Source organism: Perca fluviatilis, chromosome 3 (genome assembly GCF_010015445.1).
Source record: "Perca fluviatilis chromosome 3, GENO_Pfluv_1.0, whole genome shotgun sequence".
Lineage (NCBI taxonomy): Eukaryota > Metazoa > Chordata > Actinopteri > Perciformes > Percidae > Perca > Perca fluviatilis.
In genome coordinates, this window is record NC_053114.1 from 7,812,536 (window position 1) to 7,831,998 (window position 19,463).

At 39.0% G+C, this 19,463-nt stretch overlaps 1 long non-coding RNA gene across 2 annotated transcripts in view; it reads right to left on the minus strand.

Moving 5' to 3' along the window:
• Positions 1-19,088, minus strand: part of LOC120555851 — a 36,842-nt gene extending 17,754 nt beyond the window's left edge. For both annotated transcript variants that reach the window (XR_005638765.1, XR_005638764.1), the window contains exons 1-2: positions 19,024-19,088; positions 16,066-16,148 (exon numbers count right to left, since the gene is read on the minus strand). This is a non-coding gene — a long non-coding RNA (uncharacterized LOC120555851). The remainder of the gene's footprint in view (positions 1-16,065; positions 16,149-19,023) is intronic.
• Between the last annotated feature and the right edge of the window lie 375 nt (positions 19,089-19,463).

Below are 19,463 nucleotides of genomic sequence, written 5' to 3' on the forward strand. Positions count from 1 at the left end.
TAAAGTCTGCCTAACAACTGATGAAGAGGGCATGTGCCAAAAGACTGGGACCAGTCTGTGCACCAACCAGGGGAGGCGAAGTCTAAACCACGGTACTCCTCCAACTTTTAACAAACAAATCAAAATGCTCTTAGAGACTGATATATGAATTCATGTATAAGCCAGAAAATTCAGTCTAATGAGAGAAGTCCGTGTGCCTGTTCAACTCGGACCTGTGTAAACGTTTATGCTCTTATGATTTTACTTAAATAAATACTTGTTAAACTTTTAAGTCCTCTCCTTGTCTACTTAGTGGATTTTAACACACACAGCAGCTCTATCTAACTGTAGTAAGGTAGACAACAAGCTACAACACGGTTTTCATCCGAAAGAACCATCTACATATGTGGATGAATAAAATGCATCCCTGTGAGCGTTCGGCTTTAAAGGAACACGCCGACTTATTGGCCATTTAGCTTATTCACCGTAACCCCCAGAGTTAGACAAGTCGATACATACCCTTCTCATCTCCGTGCATGCTGTAAAGCTGTCAGACGTCTCCAGCGGACATCTCTGATCAGCCCATCACAGAACAGGCAGGTGAATGGTTCCAGTAATCCTACTGCTCGGAATAAGTGAATATAGTTCCCGGTTTGTTAACGGATAGAAGATGGCTGTCTCATGTTACGTTGTTTTTTGTACACGCTGTGACTCTACAAATCACAACATGTAAATAGGAACATGTTGGCGTTATTTTGTCACTTTTGTCACAATTCGGAGCAGTAGGCTAGTTGGAACTAGTTACCTGCAGGATCTGTGCTGGGCTAAGCTAATGCTGGAGCCGTCAGACAGCGTTACAGCACGCATGGAGATGAGAAGGGTATGTATCGACTTGTCTTACTCTGGGGTTTACGGTGAATAAGCTAAATTCCCAATAAGTTGGTGTGTTCCTTTAAGCCGAGCGTCTAGGGACCGTCTACAAAGTGCAAAACCGAAAGTGGATACAAAGATAAATTTCAATAGCTTCACTGTTATTGAATCTAACACTTTCAAATTCACTCCACATATCTAGGGTCTCCCTATCAACATACTACTACTGTTAATTATGGAAAAGCTGGCTCAGCCTATTTATAATATATTTTATAGGAAAAAAAGTTCAAAAGTTTCACTCTTATTGAGCCTAGTGCTTCGAAAATCCCTCCACACATCTAGGGCCTCCCTATCAACATACTACACCCAATAATTATTGAAAAGCTGGCTCAGCCTATTTTTTATTCATTATCATTGTGGAAAAATTCATTAGCTTCACTCTTTTTGTATCTAGCGCCTCGGAAATCACTTTAAACATGTAAAGTCTCCCTATGGTCATACTACACCTGCTTATTTTGAAAAATCTTGCTCAGCCTATTTTTAATGGATTTCTATTGGTAGAAAATTCAATAGTGTCAATCTTATTGCTATTATATTATTGCTATAAATACTGTAATTATTTCAACAGAAATATCACTTGTACTGTATCTAGTATTGTGTTAATCCTTCAAAACAGGAACAAATGTAACTGACTCATCCTGGCAGTAAAGAACAAGATAGTTCATAAACACATGAATATTTAGCCAAATCTATTTATTTCAATATGTATACAGCAAATAGGGAATGCAGGAAATAACACAGGTAATTAATCAGCCATTATAACCGTTCCAGTCATTATATCTGTAACTTGTAATCTGTAACTATGTAACACAGGCATAAGAGTTTATTCTTACCTTTTTTGACAAATTATTCTATATTTTGTCCCCTTCTTTAGGTTAAGAGGCAGGCAATTGGAATGAGAAGGGGAGGTTCAAAAAAGGAACCAGAAGCACAAGAAAAGATTTATGGACAGTGGCTGCTTGAATTGAGGCAGTAGTAAGGTCAATGAAGGATGTGAACATTACAGAAAGGGATATGCTACTCATCTGACATATGGTTAGAATTTTTGGTGAAGACCTTAAAAGCAACCGTCATTGACTGTGGGTTATTTGGAAAAATAATCGTAATAATGTCAGAGATTTGGTGAATGAAGATAATTTATCAGTTGAAGAAGGAGACAGACAAACTTCTGAAGCCTTGACCAGGAATGATGAAGATGAAAGACATGCATCATTTCTGAGTGATGCTGAAGGAGACAGACAATCTTCTGAAGACTTGACCAGGAATGATGAAGATGAAGGAAAGCCTGAGTGAAGGAGGTTGCCAGTGACAGCGAAAAAATGTGGTTGCAAATTAAGGCAACCATGGACCCACGTGTTGTATAATAGTTTTCGAAAGAAGAATCCCTGCTGTACTCTCTTTCAGAAGCCAGCACGTGATGATGATATGTTTATGGAAATGTATCTCACAAAACATCATGAAAGAAAGCGATGTCAGATTTCATAATATGCCAGGATACATTCAACATTCAACAAAGTTGATCCATTTGCAATCCATATGTACACGGAGACTGGAGTTAACATTCTTAAGAAGAAAAGGCCCCTCTGACATTACACCTTGATGCCACAGGGAGTGTTTGTTGTAAGGTACCAGGTCAGAATAAAAAAGTCCTCTACTATGCTCTGTCTCTACCTGGTGGTGAAAATGCACCCCCACTGCCAGTGTGCGAAATGCTGACAAATGAGCATTCTATTCCACCAATAACCTTTTGGTTGATGCAGTTTGTCCAAATTGAGGGTGCACCAAATAGAAACAGACTACAGCTGGACTCTTCTCCAGAGTGTTATGATGGCCTTTAACAAAGAACGTATTGTCAGCTACCTTGACAGTGCTTTCTCTATTTGCAGGAATCAGAAGAACTGGAGAGAAATGCGAAACACTGTTCTCCACATATGTGCTGCACATAGCCAGAAGACTGTCAGACAGCTAATTAAAAAAAATAAATAAATAAATAAAAACATCTGACCAAGGATTAAAGGATTTTGCTACTTTTGCCTTTGCAAGGTTGCAAAACACAACAACAATGGTAACTGCACTGGAGTTCTTTCGGTCCTTCTATATAGTGCTGACTGGCAAACATAATTCCAGCCCGGTCAAGGAAAACCTGAAGGCCTTGCAGAAGTCAATAAAAGAAGGCAACAATGCTGATTTGGAAGAAGAGGACGAGGAAGACATGGCCAAAGAGCCAAGGGATGAGGACAGAAGAAATGGGAAAAGAATTATTCAGAGATCTCCCTTCTCGGACGAATTTCTGAAGGAGTTCGAAGAGGTTCAAGAACAACTGGCAGAAAGCGATGCTGATTGCGAGACCTCAGTGGAGAATCCGTATCACTGCCCAGCAATAATTGAAGTTCTTCTTGAACATTATTTAGGGATATTCCACCTCTGGAGTGGACTGTTGCTGGGAAATTTGAAGAGATATGCTAAAATCTCTCCAAGATGGTCTGCTTGCTTTTGTCATTTTAATTTTGTGGCTATGCTTGGCTTAATATTAGTTACATTTAACAAAATAGTGTGACTAACTTAACAAGGCACGTGATTTGCTTGATGAATGGACATATTTACTTGTGTTATCTTTAAAGAAATCAAATCATCAACTATTGACCAAACAATGGATACTATCCAAATGAAGTCTCTGCACGATACCATTCATCAGGTTAAACAGGATCTAATGACTTATTTCGACACTAAAGTTGATCCGATTTTTGGCACACTGAATGGTATGGAGAGATCCTATCCACATTGGGGGATCATGTGTCGCTGCTTTAACAACGTTCGCGAGTAAACGAGGACAATATGACCGATCTCTCTACCCGAGTCAAACAACTCGAAACTGATAACAAATACCTGGCTGATAAGGTTGAGGATCTGGAAAATCGGAGCAGATCTGCAAATCTCCGCTTTCTCGGGATACCAGAGGCCGCAGAAGGCCGCAACAATCTGGAATTTATGGCTGGTCTGATTCCTCAACTCCTTGGTAAAGATGACTTTCCCATACCGCCGGCTATCCGAGAGGGCACACACGCGCACTTTTTGTCCAAGAGTCCGCTACACGGGAGTTCCAATCCTAGGCCTATCCTGATTAAGTTGCTGCGATTTCCAGGATAAATTAAAGATTCTTCGCCTAGCTTCGTGAAAAAAAAGATTTGACTCTTGATGGCAGCCGCATCTTCATTTATCCGGACTATAGCGCTGACTTGACGAGGAAACGTAAAGCCTTCGTCACAGTTAAACGGAGGCTTCGGGAGTTGGGTCATGAATATTCTCTTTGTTATCCCTGCACTCTGAGTGTTGTGGTTGAAGGAGAAAAGCAACTATTCACCGATCACAAAGCGGCTGAGGCTGCCTTCATAGCACCTATGGACTCCTCTGGTTAGGTAGCTCAGTAAACTTTCTTCTTTTTTTTTTCCTATATTGTTTGCTTCTTTTTTTTTTTTTTTTTCCTTATTTTGTTATGTTGTTTTCGCAGCCATTTCATTTTATTTTATTATGAACTAATTATGATTACTAACTTAATGCAGTTGTATTTAAAACGTTTTCTTTGGTATCTTGGCTGTTAATTTAAGTTAATATATGAAGTGGATACGATAGTATTTGCCGTAAACTGTCTAACTACCGAAAAACGGAAGTATAGTGTCGTAAAAAGTCATACTGACTGTATTATGTATTTTCTCCTGTATTTGGGAGTCATATTTTGTTATTTCTTTTAAGGATTAAGGATTTTCTTTTCTTTTTGGTTGTCTTAATTTGATTAAACTAATAAGTATTACATAAAAATATGCATTTTCTACTTTTGTATTTATTTTCCTATATGAAGTTATAGATTACCTTTTATTATTAAAATCAAGTATTCTTCTTTAATATCTCAACTCATGTTCGGTCTTTGAGCCACCTTAATATTTTTTCTTTGAAGCTGGCCAAGATCAGAAGTGATTTCTTTCTTTTTTCTTTCTCTTTTTCTTATTTCTTTGTTTTACTCACCAAAAACCTGGGCATGGTGACCAGGGTTAAAAGGCTAGTCTTGGTTTTGTTTCTTGTTGTTTTGTTTTGTCTTGTCTTTGTGTGTATGAATTTGTTAAATATTTTGTTGTTTTTTGTGTGTTTTATTGTTATTGTTTTTTTAGTAATTTCTAGTCCTACAAATTACTTCCTTTGACCTTTTCTGTTTCATTATGTTTGATCATTGTTTTTATTTTCTTAAACTTTAAATATCAAACTGGATGGTGATAAAGGTCTGAAAATAATTCATTTAAACATAAGAAGTCTTCTACCTAAAATTGACATGCTTAGAGCATGGGTAGAACAGTATAAACCTGCTATTGTTACTTTGTCTGAAACCTGGCTTACTAACAAAATATCTAACAACGAAATTGAACTTGCTGATTATGTTTTATATAGGGTTGATAGAGGTGCAAGAGGAGGCGGTGTATCTACATATGTGTCTTCTAATTTGGTCTCAGAGTTAATTATTCCAGATATTGAACCTCTGCATTTTGAGTGCATTTTTGTAAAAGTAACTCTGCATGCGAATAAGTATATAACTATTGGAAATATATATCGACCTCCATCTGCACCTGCTGAATCTATAAATTACATGATTTCTACTATTAATTCTATTAAATTCATAAACGAAATTATACTATTAGGTGATTTTAACAAAAATTGGCTTGATAAATCTGCTGCTAAAGATAAGAACAGTTTTGGAAATCTGAATTTAACCCAGTTAATCAGTGAACCTACCCGTGTTACACCAACGTGTCAGTCTCTGCTTGATTGGATACTAGTCTCTCATCCAAATAGATTCCTAAAATCAGGAATTATGTCTGACTGTTTTAGCGATCATGCAATTGTGTACTGTATATGGAAAATTAAACTGCTTAAATTACCTCCTAAACTAATTAATATTAGACAATACAATAAACTAAATTTAGATTATTTTATTAATGATATAATTTCAATCAACTGGGATAGGTATCAGTTAATTCCAAATGTTCAAGATGCGTGGGATTTTTTATTTTCTGAATTGAATACAGTTATTGATAAACATGCTCCTCTGAAAACTATTAAAGTAAAAGGTAGGCACCTTCCCTGGATAAGTGCTGATTTAATTAGACTTTTCAGGCAGAGAGATGCTGCCTGGGCCATATTTCATAAGTCTAAGAACCCTGCTGATTGGGATGATTATAGGAGGTTACGAAATTTAAGTAAAACTATGACTAGAAATGCCAAATCTAACTATTATAAATAATCTTTTATGGAAGACTTCAAAAATCCTAAACAATTTTGGTCCAAGATAAAATCAATAACTAATGCATCTGTTAAATCTGTACCTAAGCAAATTAAAGTTAATAATGAAATCTTACAAGAACCTCTTTTAATGGCCCGAGCCTTTAATACTCACTTTTCATCAGTCTCTTCTATATTTCCTGAATCATCTATTTGCGGTAATTTACAACCTAATAAATCACTGACTATTAACAGTATATTTTCTTTTAGGCTTATCACACCTGTTGAGGTACAGAATGTTATTAATGATCTTAAAATGAGTACTGGTTCTGGGTTGGATGGTATCGAAGCTAGATTCTTAAAATTATCATCTCATGTACTTATGTATCCTTTATGTGATCTTTTTAATATGTCTTTGTCTACCTATGAATTACCCAATATCTGGAAATGTTCACGTATTATTCCTTTACATAAAGGAGGCGAGGTACTAGATTTGAACAACTATAGACCAATTTCTATTATCAGCTCTGTTGTTAAAGTGTTCGAAAAATTAATTTATAATCAATTGTCATGTTATCTTAATGAAAACAATATCCTTTCACCTTTTCAGTCTGGTTTTCGTTCTAATCACTCTACAACTACTGCACTGCTAAAACTAACCAACAATATTCTTAACGCCTCAGACAATTTGGAACTAACTGGTGCTATTTTCATTGATTTGACAAAGGCTTTTGATTTGGTCAGTCATTACATTCTTCTAGATAAACTTTACGCTATTGGCCTTTCACGCACTGCGTTACTTTGGTTTAACTCATACCTTCACAATAGAAAACAATGTGTTGTTATTAATGGAATCAAATCTGACACTCTAACTCAGCAGTGTGGTGTGCCTCAAGGACCAATACTTGGTCCACATCTTTTTTCCATATTTATTAATGATCTTCCTTCTATCTGTAAGTGTTCTGTTCAGCTTTATGCTGATGATACGGTTATATACACTTCACATACAAGTTTAGTACAGATTGAAACAGATTTACAGTCTGATTTTAATAACTTACAAAACTGGCTTGCAGTTAATAAGTTACTTCTCAATAAAACCAAAACACATACTATGATTTTTGGCACTCGACAGAACATTAAACTTAAATACAAATCACATTTATTTCATATTTCTTGTCTTGATGGCATTACATTGCAGAAAGTTGACCATATTAAATACCTGGGCTTATACTTTGACTCTGAACTTTCTTTTAATTATCATATTAATCATATTGTACATAAATTGAATTATAGTCTTAGTCTTCTTTTCCGTTCAAGAAACTGTTTTCCATTTAAGGTCAGAAAAAGAATTGCCCTTCAACTTATATTGCCAATAATGGATTATGCTGATTCAGTGTACTGCATTGCTTCTAATTTCTCTCTTACTCCTCTTACTAGAGTGTATAATAGATTGTGTAGATTTATTCTTAACTGTGCATTTACAACTCATCACTGTATAATGTATGAACTTCTTGACTTGCCCACACCATTTATAAGAAGACAGATTCATTGGTTGCACTTTGTCTTTAAGTGTGTTCATTTCAATTATCCTATTTATCTAAAACAGTTTTTGGTTCCTTTTTCCTCCACTCATCATTTAAGACATACTGTACAGCCTTTACGTTCTTTCTTTTCAGTACCTCATGTTTCTAAGTCTAGATCAAAAAATGCTTTTATGTTTAAAGCACCTTCTGATTGGAATAACTTACCAGTAAATATTCGCTCCATTTCAACTTTCAGACTGTTCAAACATGCCTTGGCAATTCATTTTCATACTAACTGTACATGTAGACTTTAATTCTCTCCAGTTGTATCTCATTCTTCACTTTTCTTTTCTTATTGAACCACTTAATTTCACTTTTCCAACAGTAACGTTTGGCTATATGTTGATGTATCATTATTCCCTGTTATTTATTATATTGTAATTGTAGGCTCTGTGTGTGGTTTTTTTTATTTTAATTTTTTTTTGTGTGTGTTTTGTTTATTATGTTTGTATGTCTGTAGTGTTTATTGTTGTATTTTGTTCAGGACCCCCTCGAAAACGAGATGGCACATCTCAAGGGGTTATCCTAATAAAAGAATTTCACAGACAAGAAGGATGACTCTTTTGGGTCCGCCAAAACCAGGGAGACCAAACAGCCATGTTGGGCGATGGTTTAGCATAGTAAAACAGTACATTTTAAATAAGAATAGGGGACTGAGGCCAGTAATGTTTGTTAGAAAAATGTATGCCTCTTTACAGTGCCGATACAGAGAGCACATTACGTGCCATAACTTGTCTGATGAGGTACTATTTGAACCCATAAAAGAAGACATCAACCTATCTCAAGAGGGTTTGGCAAAGAGGAGTGGGACAAAGTCTGCCCCTAGCCTGGTCCTACTAGACTCTCTATCTGGCCACTCTCCATTGACAAGCATTAACTTCCTCAAAGGCGGGTACTCTGTTGAAGTTTAAAACTATTGGATCTGCCCAGAGCCACTCTGGATCTGCCATAACCAATCGCTAACGTTTGGTCGTGACTTATGTCATGCAACAAGAGGGGAGACCAACAACAACACTATCGGCTTATATTTAGCATTAGCATCGCTAGCGTTAGCCTTAGCCAACTCCTTCACCACTGACGGAGCGAGCTGGAAAATCAAACTTTTCCCGAACCCCTTGGGGAGGAGGGCCACAACATCATGGCAACCAACACAACTCAGCAAAGATTGTTCTTGCTCAGGCTTTAACTTCTGGATATTCTGCAGCGTTGCTACAACGGACCGTATCTTTCTCCGCATCCATTACGGTACTACAACTCAAACTAGCGCACGTCACAACCTCAACGGCATCGTTTTCAGCTACTCCCTCTGTTCGCTGATTGGAACGCCAAATATTTGGCCGGAGAAAACCCAAGAATATACTGCAAACCCAGACGGAGTACTGAAGGAAAATGAAAATTGAGCGGAAGTACATAGGAGGGCGGAGCCAGGCTAGGCAGCCCAAGCAGCCAAGTCCAAATTTTTCTCTTCCCCGGAAGCAGTGCCAGCTCCAAAGAAAGCAAAATCTGCTTCACAATTAAAGGGTCTGTGCCTGACACAGAGGTCCTTTTTCCTGACCATTACAGTGAATTCATAATTTAATGAACCTGTAGTCTTTCACCACTTTGCAGGGAGACAACAGACAGATGAGAAACACTGTGAAAGCCTGTGTTAATGACCAGAAGAAATTTGAGTTTAAGCTAGCCAAAATGGAGGACAGATCACTACGCAACAATGTACACATCACTGGACTAAAAGAGGGCAGCGAAAAAGATGACCCAGTTGGGTTCCTGCAAAATCAGTTACCGGTGTGGATCTCGTCCTTACAAAACAGGCCTATCATCGAGATTGACAAAGCACACAGAATCTACGGCAAGGGTACAATGACACGTACTCTGGTGTTTGAGATATCAGGACCGCCAAGCAATCCTTCATGGGGTGAGACAAGTACAGCAGAAAGGTCAGATTCGTGATTCTGAAGCAACATTATGCTTTAAGCCTGACTACAGTGCATTCACTGTCCAGCAGCACCAATAATTTATAGGCGCACAGCCCAAGCTACATGGTAAAGGCGTCTCAAACTTCCTTATCCGGCCACACTGAGAGTAACTCACAGAAGGAGAGTGCTCACCTTCACTACAGCCAAGGATGCAGACGTTTTCTGTCGGGAGCTGGACAGGGAGGATGGCGCGACATCCACACGGGCCATTCCATGGCTGGACCGGGTGCCGTTGTCGGGGCCAGAGGACAGCGGGGGAACTCCTCGTCTGATGCTGGAGCCGGCGGAGGGACCGGGGCTGGCGCACTCAGCGGCTATGGACTAGTGCTATCTGGAGTACTGTACAAGTTTGACTCGAGAGCAATGTATGTAGGTTTTGGAGCCAAGCTTTAAAGGAACATTTAATTAGGCTAATTAGGCATGATGAATGCGGACTATTCAGCTTATAATCTATGTTTATTACTCCTACTAGGCTGGTGTGTTTGGAGGTTTGAGCTGGAGTTGTGGGTGAGCTGGGTTTGTTGTGGCCACGTATCTTAAAAGACAGGGGAGGGGGTCTGCGGTCTCAGAGGGTTAGGGGATTTATTTTATTTTATGTTTTTACCACACTTTGCTTAGATCTAAATGTACACGTGTACATTTTGAAGATGGCTGAGCTTTCAATCCTTTCAGTTAACATCAGGGGGCTAAATGGGCCGATCAAACGAGCTAAATTCCTGGACTATTTAAGAAGGAAGATCATAGATGTGGCGCTTATACAAGAGTCACATTTACGTAAAAGAGATGTATATCGTCTACAAAATAAATACAAACAAGCTAAATTCCTGGACTATTTAAGAAGGAAGAACATAGATATGGCGCTTATACAAGAGTCACATTTACGATAATAGGTTGCTGCCTCATCTAGTGACGACACCAAAACCAAGGGCTCCATTGTGTTGCAGAAATGCACACTCACCGTAGACAAAAATAGTATAGTAAAGACCTATCAGGCAGGATATCTTATATATGTACCACGATAAGGAGTAGGAAAATAGCCTTTGTTTTGGTATATGCACAGTCTACATATGATGAAAGCTTTTTCCCGCACCTAACCAATGAATTGCTTTCTCTCAATGAATATTCACTAATTATAGGGGGAGATATGAATGCAGTACTAGATTTAAATCGGGGGTCAATCACAACAAAGCCCAAAAACATATATCAGACATGTTTAAAGCAGTTATGGAATCTCACTATCTTACAGATATATGGAGGATGCACAAGCCTACTAGCAAGGATTACACCTTTTTTCCACATGTCACCTCACCCACTCCTGCATTGATCATATTTTGTGCTCCAGTGAGCTTAAGGCAATGTTCCACACGATAGCAATAGAACCAGAATTCTGTCTGATCACAATGCGCTGATAACTACATTACGTTTACATTTATTTTCACACGTCATCGATGTATCATTGTCATCATCACACATTCCGTTGTGATATGTTAGGAGAAAGATCTAGGAGGTGGCAATTTAATAACTCCCTTCTCCAGAACACAGCCTTTGATGCAGAATTTAGAGCCAGACTGGCTGAGTTTACATCAATCAACACCGACTCAGTTTCTGACCCTGCACTTACCTGGCAGGCAACTAAAGGATGTATTAGAGATTTCACATCTTCCTTTGCGGTCAACTTGAAGAGGAAAAGACAGGCAAGGATTGCGGAGTTGGAAGAACGCTGTAAATCTCTAGAGCAGTCTCTTAAAGTGATGGTTCGGAGTAATTTCACCCTAGGGTCCTTTGCACCATGATCTCGAGCCAAACACCCCACCAGAAGCTTTTTTCACCTGGGTCGAACATTGGGAGCGTTAGCGTAGCGTAGCGTTATCAACTGAATAGCTTAGCGCAGAGGCTAATGGATCCGAAGTGTCTCTTAACATTACCCCACTAATAATGCCCGAAATGATACCAAACGTCTACAGTAATACAAAGGTTATGCACTCATAAAACGATGGATTGTAAAATTTGTAAGTACACTAGAAGTGTATGTAAATAACACTTGCCTGCTGGCTTCTGCTCTCTGCTGCTGCTGCTGCTGCTGTTACTACCGGGCAGTAAGAGTGCTTAGGGACATCTACAAATTACAACACCGAAAAGAGATGCAACAAAAATATTTATTAATTTAATGATTAAATAAGGTAATGTCTCCAAACTTACCTCAATTATTACTTGTCTCCTGCTAGTTATACTACAGCACTTACTTTAAAAAATAAGTTAAATAAAAAAATATTTTTGTTGCATCTCTTTCGGTGTTGTAATTTGTAGATGCCCTAAGCACTCGTCTTACACAGCAACAACAACAGCAGAGAGCAGAAGCCAGCAGGCAAGTGTTATTTACATAACCTTCTGGTATTCTACAAACTTCAATCCATCGTTTTATAGTGCATAACCTATATATATACTAGTGTAGACCTTTGGTATCATTTCGGCGTCATAATTAATTAAAGTTACGAACCATCTACTCTCGCGCTAACTATTCAGCGACCTGCCTACTCTGCTACTCTACGCTAAGTCTCCCAATGTTCGACCCAGGTTAAAAAAGCTTCTGGGGGGGTGTTTGGCTCGAGGTCATGGTGCAAAGGACCAGGGTAAATTACTCCGAACCATCACTTTAAGACATGTTTTTCTAAATCTACACATACTCTTCTAATCACAAGTCAAACAGAGCTAAATGATCTGCTAAGAGTGAGGCAAAATTATTATTTTAATGGCTGTAAACCAAGCAAATTCCTTGCTCTGAAATTAAAACAAAGCGAATCCAGAGCTACTATCAACAGCATCCGCACAGACCGAGGTATCTCAACAAATCCTAAGGATATCAGCTCCACTTATCAATCCTTCTATTCAAAGTTGTATGAGTCCTCCTGCAACTCAGATCCGACACAGTGCCCGGAGTTCCTAAAAGAACTAAATCTGCCTCTTCTTGAAGCAGAGAAGGCAGAATAACTGGGTCAACGCATAACATTAGAGGAACATAAATCAGCATTAAAAACAGTTAAAAAGGGAAAACACCAGGGTTGGATGGAATTCCATCAGAACTTCTTCTACAGTATTTTGACATATTAGGACCTACCATCTTACAAGCTATAACCTCAGCCATAGAGAAGATTTTACGGATTGCTCAAATTTTAGGCCAATCAGCCTCATCGGGACTGATATTAAGCTTTATTCCAAAGTCTTGGCTCTCCACCTAGAGCACTTTATTGAGAAGCTAGTCCACCCCGACCAATCAGGTTTTAAACCAAAGCGTCATGCTGCAAACAATGTACGCAGACTATTTCATGTAATAGAAGAAGCCAAAAACCTTCCAACAATGGCAGCAGTGTTATCAGTGGACACGGAAAAGGCTTTCAACTGCCTAGAGTGGAACTACTTGTGGCAAGTAATGGAGAGGCTTGGTTTGGGGGCCAAATTCATTGACATGGTGCGTACTTTATATGAGATTCCCATGAACATAGTCTCAACCAATGGCTTGCATTCTGAGCCATTTCCCATCGAGCGGGGCTCGCAACAAGGATGCCCGCTTTCCCCCATGCTGTTTGCAGTCTCTCTTGAACCGTTAGCTCAAGCCATATAGTCTAGATGGAAATAGGGGTCCACGTGCATCCCCCGGCTGTTTTTATGCCACCTGATTTTTTTAAAATCCTTAAAGTGTCTATTTTCAGAATCTGCCAGAACCCTAACCCTGCCAGAATCTACCTGTTATTTCTTTATCATTCAAGCATCTATTTTACGATTAAATTGGGTATCAAGCTGAAATATGTGAAAATGAAAATGTCCAAAATGCTTTATTTTTAACCCTTTGCACCAGACCTGAAAAATCTATGATATATGATATGATATAAAGTGGCATAACCTTTGATGTGAACAACTTACAGAGACAAATGGACACATTTTTCTATACAATTCTGACCCAGGAAAATTGTTATTTGTTATATTTTACAACATCTTGACCATCTATGGTCAAAAACAGCAAAAAAAAAGCTCATTTGACAACATTTTTATTATACTAATAGCAGCTTGAAATGGGGTTTATTTTAACCTTTTACTGCACCTATCCTGAACCTGAAGAAATTGAAAATAGCTTTACTTTTGAAGTAAACAAAACAAAGCAAATTAATAAAAAAAAAATAAAAAAACTACAGATTTCAGTAAGTATTTTAAACTATAATTAAGATATACCGTTGTAGTCATAACTAACACATTTTTCAACAGTTTTTACTATAATCACAGGCTTTTGGAAATCAAATCTGTATTCTTGACTAGCAGTGTTGGTAGCTTAGTTGGTAGCTAGCTAAAGTTTTTGTTTTATTTTCAGGCTCAATACTTCATACAGTACATACTTACCATGGGGAAAATATAACACAGCTGAAGTGCCTCCAAAGAGGATTCGTTCCCTAACATGTATTTTACATGTCTCAACTCTTTCTGACTATGGTAATTTTACCATGCTCAACGCATGAAAGGAGGGGGCCAAGCGAGATACTATCATATCTACAAAGTATCCGAGATATAAGACTCTGTGAAGCAGCCAGTTCACCATACTGCATGATGGATATTTGTGAGCAGGTTCCATTAACATTAGAGGACTTGTCTTTGGATACAATTGGCTATCACCAAAACTGCTATAAAAGCTTTACAGGGAAAATAGATTGTTTACAAGTGTCAAAGGCTTCTACATTTGGTGAATCATCATCATTGAAAAAGGACTCTCTACGCCATGTCAAATCTCTGTCAATTTAATCTGAAGGAGCTCCAAGAAGGTGTTCCTTCTTGTTTCCCAATAAGTCCATTTTCTGTGACAAAGCAAAATCCAAGTTGAACACTGAAGAGCTTACAAAGTTTCAGAGTTGGAAACACAAGGAACCGGTTCCAGTTGGGTGCAGTACAGGGTTAAAAATGAAGCCTTTGGGACATTATTCAGCTTGATACCTGGCAGATTTTGAAAATAGACACTTTAAGGATTTAGAAAAATCAGGTGGCATAAAAAAACCGGACCCCTATTTCTATCTAGACTAATAAGGCAAAATAAAATCGGTAATGTCCAGATTAAATCCAATAGCAGCTCATCATGACTTGCAGATGATATTTTGTTGTACGACTTATTATCGTAACAATACGCTGTAGAATATAAAAATTTTTATAGCACTTTTTAATGTGTGATTGTGTAAAGGTGTTCACGAGATAGATACCAACCTTTTGTGAACTTGTGAATTTTGCCAGCTGTCTTCTCTCCTTTATGGAGACAGATGCTGTGTGCACGGTGGGAGTGGCTGTGTGTGTGTGTGTGTATGTAAGTGAGACACAAGTGACAGAGAGACAGATGAGAGCAGAGAAAGGAAATGCAGCTGAACGTGTTTTAAATAGCGTATAAAAATGTATTTTTTTAAAAGAATAACGAAACGCAATGTGCGCCGGCCGGTGTTGATTGTGCGGCGCACCGCCACACATTAGTCTATGTGTGGGAAACACTGCTGCAAGACCTTGTCTTTGCAGGTGTGTGTCCAAAAAAGTGTATGCTAGCCTATGGCCCTATTATCACCAACACATTGACCAACTTTAAACAGGTGGAGGAGCAACTACGCTACCCCAATAAGTGACATTTGAATACCCCAATATGGCACAGTACACACTTAATGTCTGGTAAGAAACCCTTAGCTTGTAACCAGTGGAGTGACAGAGGTATTTATACTTTAGCTCCAGCTATTCAATGAGAAAGGTATGTTGAGTTTTGAAGACCTGAGAGCTAGTTTTGAGGTCCGCAGGACATCCTTCTTCTTTGATCTTCGCTTAAGATCAGCCCTAAAATGTTATGGAGTGCCATGGGGAAACAGTCTTGAGGCGTCATTAAATGATTCGGCCAATCCACACAACCATTCCTAATCCAACAGGATGGTATGACTTCCTCCATTTCAATGTTGCCTTCTTTCCATACTGCTCTAACCCACATTTTGTTTCTTCGACTATACAACAGAAGGAAATAAAAACAGAAATACAATGTGAAGGCTACTATCAATTAATATTGCTCTTTTGTGGAATAATGCGGAATTTTCAGTTTTGAATAGGGGATCCCCGATTGATTGACAGTCGATCATTATCGGTCGATATTTACTAATAGTGGATTTCAATTACATGGCAAATGTGTGGATAATTTCAACAGCTAACAGAATACTGGTAAAATATGTCATTGCAGTAATAACATATGTAGGCTACTATTAGAATGTGGTTAAGAATTTCAAATAGTGATTAATGTTGGTATATGTATATACACATATATAGAGTATAATCACCTCCACAGTGGGGCGACCCTGCCTCCACCTCCAGGCTGTTCCTCCGGATGTGTGACAGGTACTTAGTGTGGCTCCTCCTCCGGCTGTGTGACAGGTAATTAAGGTATTTAATGGTTTCCAAATTGTATTAATATAAATAACATAAAACTTTAGGGTACTCAACATTTCCGGGTTCACATCACTGGCAAGTAGACTCTTACAGCCTTTCACTGCCATGAAGCATTGGTATTAGAACAAATCCATTTCCATATGGAAGACAGACAGATTTCTTCCTCAAGTCCTTCTGCTCAGTGAGTTACATGGACTGTCGAAGAAACTCTCTAAACTGTCAAGGTGGTACACATCACACACACATTGCATCTGCCCTCTTTTCCTTCACATAAGCATAGCAATCTCCAACAAGAAAACAGGAGTCCTTTGTGGTGGACACAAATGTCCTGTATGGTGGTGGTGTAATGCGAACTTTTGGCATTGTCCATTTCAGCAATCCTTTTAGAGAGTTGGGAAATGGGAAATTCCTGACACTTTTCTTCAGTTTGTGCAAATGGTTCTCGAACGGAAATGCAGAAATGTAATTTAAGGAAGTGCCAAAATTCCTAACATCTTCTGCTAAGTGGGTAAGAGAGTGGACATTGTACGAAGGGAAGATGGGGCTGTAGAGCTTAATTTTATAAAAATTCATCAGTAACCCCTCAGCATAGGCTGTATATGCATTTCTTGTTATCCTCAGAGTCCAACAGTATGGACATGGCAACAGTCAGTGTCAGGAAGTGGTTGTAGAAGCTCTCAGGCAAGAGCAATTGGTCCGGTGTACAGTAAGAACTGTTGGAATTCAGTTGTTTTCCATCTGTCCAGATCTGCAAGACTCCGTGGTTGTCTGGCAAATTCTCTTGGTAATTTCCCATTGAGAGAAACCAGTTTGGATGATATTTCACCAATTTGTCTCTAAGACAGTTTACACTCTCTTGGACCCCCTTTGAGGAAGGTCAGTAAGCGTCTAACCACTCCTAGGCAGACCAGATGCATGTAGTCTAATGCAAATAGTTGTATGCACTGCAAGCCAGCATCAACTAGAGGGGAGCGTCTAAGTTGGTGCGACTCTTCGCACCAATTGCCTTCTGAATTCCTCTTCTGTTCTTGAGTAAATCTCTTGTGATTGGTAATTGAGCACAACCCTGTGGCTCACATAGCGCCCTTCAATAGTGCATCGCTTGCTGTAGTGTGCACTGTGTCCCTGTGAATCCGTGTGCATGAGCAGTGATTGACACGCAGTTAGACACCCCCCCCTGGCTCTGCTTGGAGGATCTGCTTGAAGTGGTGGATTTTTGCAAATCACACTACAGGCTTTAGGTGGTGCCAGAGGAGCTGGATTTTTTTTTAATTACCTGCCTAACGTAGTTCTACTCAAACATAGGGTCAGTTTCAACAAATATGACAGAAAGTTAGTTTTATAAGTCTTACCTACTGCATCTTTAAGTTATTCAAGAAAGTCATACATGAAATCATTCAAAGAATTGGGTTTTGCAGTGCCACAAAATATGGCTACAATAAATGGCTCAAACTTTGTAACACAGCAAAGAATTGGCCAGATCTGATCATTTGATGACTTAAACAATGGCAAACCATCAATGTTAAAATCTAAAAGTACATTATTTTCTTGGGAGAACCCATCTGGATACTGTGCACATATTTTTAAAATACAAATATTGGCCAATATTGTTCACGCGTTTTGACTTGGCGAGGAGTTCCTAATAGTGTTCTTGCATCTTTAGGGATCCGATGTCCATGTTTTCGCAACATAGAGAGTAGCTCGTCAACAGATGTGCGTGGTGCTTTATTTGTAAAAACCCATTTAGTTAAATTGCTTGGTAGATCGCTTGATTCGTCGGAGAAGGAACCACTTTCTGTACCATCACTTTCACTGTAGCTGTCACACTGCTGGCAAGCCTGGTCAAACGCAATATTCTCAATGTCTGTAACCCTGCATCATCCACATCTTCTGTCTGAATGCTGTTGCTGGTTGCACTCAGGCCAGCTCCAGCAGTAAAAGAAGGCTGTTCCTGCTCTGAGTCACTTTTCGACAAAGCCACCGCATGCAATTCAGCATTTTGTCTCCTCCATTTTTTAAGGTAGTACATACTGTATGTGTATACATTGCACTTTAATTTATTTCCACATTAATTTATTTTAGGGAAATTCTATTTCCACATGCCACATCGTAACAAAGCACATTGCTAATGCCAGGTGAGTGACAATTTTGTTAATTTTCTGTAATCATTGTAGGATGAAGGCATGTTGGGTGCGTTGAATTAGCAAGCTGGCAACCGCACGGTCCCTCAGCTTCCACCGCAGGGAGACTTCTTTACAGAGAGAACAGATGATAGCCCGAGAGAGCCACGTCATAGAAATGTTTTTATCCGGTTTCCTTTTTGAATGACGAATAGATTACCGCCACCTGCTGGTATGGAGAATTATTTCCCCTCATGCAGGTGCAGAAAGTACGTGGTACTTGGTACTTGGCTAATGTGGGCCAACGCCACAGTTGGCCTTCGTCGCCACTAGTTCCTGGCTGTCGGCCAAAGATAAGATAAAAGACTATGCATCAAAATACTACACTATAGCGCAACTTGCACAAACAGATTTTACTTCTACATCTTTTCTAGATACAATTTAGTAGGTTGTACATTTTTAATCGCCTTGTATTTTACACCGCTGTGAAAGCACCCCGAAGGTCATTTATCAGTCTTGTGTTTCACCCTCTCTGAGGCAGTGTGTTCCGCTTGAGGTGATCTATATTTGGAGTTAACAGGAGCTAACCGCTAACCGGAGCTAGTCATTGCTAACCTAGCCTTTAGTTCTCACTCTGTGTTCGAATAAGGACCATGTGGAACAAACAGCAGACTACTCGAACAGCAGTTTAAAAAGTCAGAAAGAGTAGTGTATCGCCAGCAAACTCACCTTCCAGTAGTCTGACTGTAAACTGAAGCACCTCTGGTATTCAGAAAATGCTGCTGAGAAAGTGCTGCAACAAAGGATGTGATACAGAAAGAGGGAGAGACATAGAAGGAGATAATGAACAGTCAGTAACAATATTAAATATTTAAAGTGATGGTTCGGAGTAATTCACCCTAGGGTCCTTTGCACCATGACCTCGAGCCAAACACCCTCCCAGAAGCTTTTTTCACCTGGGTCTAACAATGGGAGAGTTAGCTAGAGTAGCGTTATCAGCTGAATAGCTTAGCGCAGGGGCTAACGGACCCACGTTTGTATCTTGTAAGTTACCCCACTAATAATGCCCGAAATGATACCAAACGTCTACAAGTAGTACAAATAGGTTATGCTCTCATAAAACAATGGATTGGAAAGTTTGTAAGTACACTAGAAGTTTAGGAACACTT